The following is a 6,538-nucleotide window of genomic DNA, read 5'->3' as shown; positions in this document are numbered from 1 at the left end:
AGACAAACCATATGATCATTTCAATAGATATAGGAAAAGTAAAGTTTGACACCCATTTATTATTAAAAACTCTCAGTAAGCTAAAAATAAATGAAACTTAGTTAACCTAATAAAGGTATCTTTAAAAAATTAATATCTACAGGAAACATCATAATCAATGATAAAAGAAGGAATTAATATTTTCTCCTTAAAATGATGTTCTAACCATCCCTATTCAAACACACATTAGAAGTTTTAGCTTATACACTAAGGTAAGGGGGGAAAAAAGGAAATAAAAGGTTTATATATTGGTAAAGAAGAAATTAAAATCCCAAGGGATAGAAAAGTTTACTCTAATGAGTAAATTTAACAAGGAAGTAAGATACAAGGTAAATAATCAAAAATAAATTATATTTCTTTGTATTGGCAATGAACAATTGCCAAATTTTAATTTAAAAATCAGTACTATTTATAATACAACCAAAAACATGAAATATTTAAGTATAAATTCAACCAAATACGTACAGTCTCTGTGTGCTGAAAACTACAAATCACTTCATGGTTTGGAAGTATCAATGTTTTTGACTGGTCAAATTCTCTGCAAGCTCCTTTATAGATTCAATGCAATCCAGACTTATCTACTGAAACTTGGCAGGCCAGAAAGGAATGGCAGGAAATCTTCAATGTGATGAACAGAAAAAAATATGCAGCCAAAAATCCTTTATCCAGCAAGTCTGTCATTTAGAATGGAAGGAGAGATAAATATCTTCCCAAATAAACAAAAACTGAAGGAATTCATCACCACTAAACCAGCCCTACAAGAGATCCTAAGGGGGATCCTGTGAGACAAAGTACCAGAGACATCACTACAAGCATGAAACCTACAGACATCACAATGACTCTAAACCCATATCTTTCTATAATAACACTGAATGTAAATGGACTAAATCCTCCAGCCAAAAGACATAGGGTATCAGAATGGATAAAAAACAAGACCCATCTCTTTGCTGTCTACAAGAGACTCATTTTAGACCTGAGGACATATTCACATGAAAAGTGAGGGGATGGAGAACTATTTATCATGCTACTGGAAGTCAAAAGAAAGCTGGAGAGGCCATACTTATATCAGACAAACTAGACTTTAAGTTGAAGGCTGTGACAAGAGATGAAGAAGGGCATTATATAATAATTACAGGGTCTATCCATCAGGAAGAGCTAACAATTATAAATGTCTATGCACCGAATACAGAAGCCCCCAAATATATAAAGCAATTACTCACAAACATAAGCAAACTTATTGATAAGAATGTGGTAATTGCAGGGGACATTAATACTCCACTTACAACAATGGATAGATCATCTAGACACAAGATCAATAAAGTAACAATGACCCTGAGTGATACATCAGACAAGATGGACTTGACAGATATATTTAGAACTTTGCATCCCAAAGCAACAGAATATACTTTCTTCTCGAGTGCACATGGAACATTCTCCAAGATAGATCACATACTGGGTCACAAAACAGCCCTTCATAAGTATACAAGAATTGAAATCATACCATGCATTCCTTCAGACCACAATGCTATGAAGCTTGAAATCAACCACAGGAAAAAGTCTGGAAAACCTCCAAAAGCATGGAGGTTAAAGAACACCCTACTAAAGAATGAATGGGTCAACCAGACAATTAGAGAAGAAATTTAAAAATATATGGAAACAAATGAAAATGAAAATACAACCATCCAAACGCTTTGGAATGCAGCAAAGGCAGCCCTGAGAGGAAAATATATTGCAATCCAGGCCTACCACAAGAAACAAGAAAAATCCCCAATACAAAAGCTAACAGCACACCTAAAGGAAACAGAAGCAGAACCGCAAAGACAACCTAAACCCAGCAGAAAAGAGAAATAATAAAGATCAGAGCAGAAATAATATAGACTCTAAAAAAACTGTAGAGCAGATCAATGAAACCAAGAGTTGTTTTTTTGAAAAAATAAACAAAATTGATAAACCTCTAGCCAGGCTTCTCAAAAAGAAAAGTGAGATGGCCCAAATAGATAAAATCATGAATGAAAATGGAATTATTACAACCAATCCCTCATAAATACAAGCAATTATCAGGGAATACTGTGAAAAATTATATGCCCACAAACTGGACAACCTGGAAGAAATGGACAAATTCCTAAACACCCACACACGACCGAAACTCAAACAGGAAGAAGTAGAAAGCTTGAACAGAGCCGTAACCAGCAAAGAAATTGAATCCATTATCAAAAATCTCCCAACAAATAAAAGTCCAGGACCAGTTGGCTTCCCAGGGGAGTTCTACCAGACATATAAAGTGGAAATAATACCTATCCTTCTCAAGCTATTCCAAAAAATAAAAACGGAAGGAAAACTTCAAGACTCATTCCATGAAGCCAGCATTACTTTGATTCCTACACAAGACAGAGACCCAGTAAAAAAAGAGAATTATAGGCCAATATCCCTGATGAATATGGATGCAAAAATTCTCAATAAGATACTAGCAAATCGAATTCAACAGCATATAAAAAGAATTATTCACCATGATCAAGTGGGATTCATTCCTGGGATGCAGGGCTGGTTCAACATTCGCAAATCAATCAATGTGATACATCACATTAATAAAAGAAAAGATAAGAACCATATGATCCTGTCAATCGATGCAGAAAAAGCATTTGACAAAATTCAGCATCCTTTCTTAATAAAAACTCTCAAGAAAGTCAGGGTAGAAGGAACATACTTAAATATCATAAAACCCATTTATGAAAAGCCCACAGCTAATATCATCCTCAAAGGTGAAAAACTGAGAACTTTTCCCCTGAGATCAGGAACACGACAGGGATGTCCACTCTCATGCTGTTGTCTAACATAGTGTTGGAAGTTCTAGCATCAGCAATCAGACAACAAAAGGAAATCAAAGGCATCAAAATTGGCAAAATGAAGTCAAGCTTTCACTTTTTGCAGATGACATGATATTATACATGGAAAATCTGATAGAGCCCACCAAAAGTCTGCTAGAACTGACAATGAATTCAGCAAAATCGCGGGATACAAAATCAATGTACAGAAATCAGTTGCATTCTTATACACTAATAATGAAGCAACATAAAGACAAATAAAGAAACTGAGCCCATTCACAATTGCACCAAGAAGCATAAAATACCTAGGAATAAACCTAACCAAAGATGTAAAAGATCTGCATGCTGAAAACTATAGAAAGCTTATGAAGGAAATTGATGAAGATATAAAGAAATGGAAAAACATTCCGTGCTCATGGGTTGGAAGAATAAATATTGTTAAAATGTCAATACTACCCAAAGCTATCTACACATTCAATGCAATCCCCATCAAAATTGCACCAGCATTCTTCTCAAAGCTAGAACAAGCAATCCTAAAATTTGTATGGAACCATAAAAGGTCCCGAAGAGCCAAAGTAATTTTGAAGAAGACCAAAGCAGGAGGCATCACAATCCCAGACTTTAGCTTCTCCTACAAAGCTGTAATCATCAAGACAAAATGGTATTGGTACAAAAACAGACACATAGACCAATGGAATAGAATAGAGACCCCAGAATTAGACACACAAGAGTATGGCCAACTAATCTTTGACAAAGCAGGAAAGAATATCCAATGGAAAAAAGATGGTCTCTTAATATATGTTGCTGGGAGAACTGGACAGCAACATGCAGAAGGTTGAAACTAGACCACTTTCTTACACCATTCACAAAACTAAATTCAAAATGGATAAAGGACCTGAATGTGAGACAGGAAACCATCAAAACCCTAGAGGAGAAAGCAGGAAAAGACCTCTCTGACCTCAGCCACAGCAATTTCTTACTTGACACATACCCAAAGGTAAGGAAATTAAAAGCAAAAATGAACTATTGGAACCTCATGAAGATAAAAAGCTTCTGCACAGCAAAGGAAACAACCAATAAAAGTATAAGGCAACCGACGGAATGGAAAAGATATTTGCAAATGACATATCAGACAAAGGGCTAGTATCCAAAATCTATTAAGAGCTCACCAAACTCCACACCCAAAAAACAAATAATCCAGTGAAGAAATGGGCAGAAGACATAAATAGACACTTCTCTAAAGAAGACATCCAGATGTCCAACAGGCACTTGGAAAGATGCTCAACGTCACTCCTCATCAAGGAAATACAAATAAAAACCACACTGAGATATCATCTCACGCCAGTCAAAGTGGCTAAAATGAACACATCAGGAGACTATAGATGCTGGAGAGGATGTGGAGAAACGGGAACCCTCTTGCACCGTTGGTGGGAATGCAAACTGGTTCAGTCCCTCTGGTTAACAGTGTGGAGGTTCCTCAAAAAATTAAAAATAGATCTATCTTTTGACCCAGCAATAGCACTGTTAGGAATTTGTTCAAGGGATACAGGAGTGCTGATGCATAGGGGCACTTGTACCCCAATGTTTATAGCAGCACTCTCAACAATAGCCAAATTATGGAAAGAGCCTAAATATCCATCAACTGATGAATGGATAAAAAAGTTGTGGTTTATACACACAATGAAATACTATGTGGCAATGAGAAAGAACGAAATCTGGCCTTTTGTAGCAACGTGGATGGGACTAGAGAGTGTTATGCTAAGTGAAATAAGTCATACAGAGAAAGAAAGATACTGTATGTTTTCACTCTTGTGTGGATCCTGAGAATCTTAACAGAAGACCATCGGGGAGCAGAAGGAAAAAAAAAAAGTTAGAGAGGGAAAGAGCCAAAGCATAAGAGACTCTTAAAAACTGAGAACAAACTGCGGGTACATGGGGGTGGGAAGGTTGGGAGGGTGGGTGATGGGTATTGCTGAGGGCAACTTTTGGGATGAGCACTGGGTGTTGTATGGAAACCAATTAGACAATAAATTTGATATTAAAAAAAAGAAAATCCCTGTAGGATACTTTTTTTTAGGTAGTGGCAAATTCTAAAACTTGCTTAGAAAGTTAAAAGAACTAAAATAGCTCAATTTTGGAAATGAAGAACAAAGTGGAGGACTCACAGTATCCAATTTCAAGACTTACTGTAAAGCTATAATGTGTTTTGATGAAGGAACAGACACAAAGATCAATGGAGTTTGAGAGCCCAGAAATAGATTTACATACGTATCTATGGACAACTGATCTTCGACAAAATACAAAGATAATTCAGTGGGGAAAGACAGTCTGTTCAACAAAAGTTGCTGTAACAGTTAAACATTCAAGTACAAAATAAACATTGACCTATACTTTGCACTATACAAAGTACAGTGCACTGTACAAAAATTAACTCAAAATGTATTGTGGACCTATAAAACTTAAAGTGAGAAAAAATGTAGAAGAAAACTTACAAAATCTCTGTGACTGCATGTTTGGTAAAATTTCTTAGATTATGATCCCAAAAGTCCAATATATAAAAGGGAAAAATTGATAATAAAATTTTATCAATTTAAAACCATCTACTTTATAAAGATACTGTTAAAATAAAAGAAGCCAAAGCTGAGGGGGAAAAAAATTTACAAACCATATATTTGAGAAGGTATATGTTGCTGTTTCAGAATAAAGAATTCTCAAAATTCCCAAAAAGAAAAAAGAAATAAGTGTTTGTTTTAGCAGTATATACACTAAAAGTTGGAACAATACAGAGAAGAGTACCGTTGGCCTTATGCATGAATGACTCACAAATTTATGAAGTGTTCCATATTTTTACTGGTTCCAACTAGCAAAAGGTACAAGCTTCCAATTATTAGATAAATAAGTATTGGGAATGTAATGTACAACATGAGGACTAGAATTAACACTGGTGTATGGTGTATTTGAAAGTTCCTAGGAAGTAAATCCTAAAAGTTCTCATCACAAGTAAATAAACTTTTTCTTCTTCTCCTTCTCCTCCTCCTCCTCCTCCTCTTCCGTCTTCTCTTCTTATTCTTTTTCTTCTTATCTTTTATAATCTATATGAGATTGTAATCAAAACCACGTGAGCTCGCTCCTTGGTGAGTCAGAAATTGCACCAAGTAAGTTGTCACAGGAAGAAAACTTTCATGTGCAGCAAATAAGGCCATCATGAGGAATGGCTTCCAAAGCTATGACTCCCTGAAAGATGGTGAATTGGTTCCTTTTATTTTAGGGTTAGGATGAGTATTTAGTTGGGAAGCCTTATCTTCATACGTAGTGGCAGGAATAACCACACCAGCACCTTAAGGCAACATGACTATACATACAATGTATGTTATGTAAAGTAGGCTAAGTATCCTCCTTGGGTAGAGATTTTAGTATTATAATGAGGTAAAAGTAGTGGTAGATCATTTCAGGGGTCACTCCAAGGTTCATCTGCACAAGCTAGAGTTGGGGGGTTTAGCTCAAGGTTTCTGGGTGGTCTGGGGAAGCAGGAGGTCTTATCATTGCAGTCACCATCATCTTGGGGGTGGTTTTAGGTCTCATTTGCCTGGGTTAAGAGGAGAACCTGAAAGAAGAGCTTAGGGGAAAATGTAAGACAAATGTTAGTGAGCACAAGGAGGTGGGCAGTAAAGGCCAGG

At 36.1% G+C, this 6,538-nt stretch overlaps 1 non-coding gene across 1 annotated transcript; it reads left to right on the top strand.

Annotated features, from left to right (window-relative positions):
- The first annotated feature begins 5,606 nt into the window (after positions 1 to 5,606).
- On the top strand, positions 5,607 to 5,710 carry LOC131486429 (U6 spliceosomal RNA). The gene has a single exon (XR_009249334.1). It is a non-coding gene; the product is annotated as a U6 spliceosomal RNA (small nuclear RNA).
- Positions 5,711 to 6,538: the final 828 nt, after the last annotated feature.

Source organism: Neofelis nebulosa, chromosome 9 (assembly GCF_028018385.1).
Source record: "Neofelis nebulosa isolate mNeoNeb1 chromosome 9, mNeoNeb1.pri, whole genome shotgun sequence".
Classification (NCBI taxonomy): Eukaryota; Metazoa; Chordata; class Mammalia; order Carnivora; family Felidae; genus Neofelis; species Neofelis nebulosa.
This window is presented reverse-complemented; position numbering and strand designations above follow the sequence as displayed.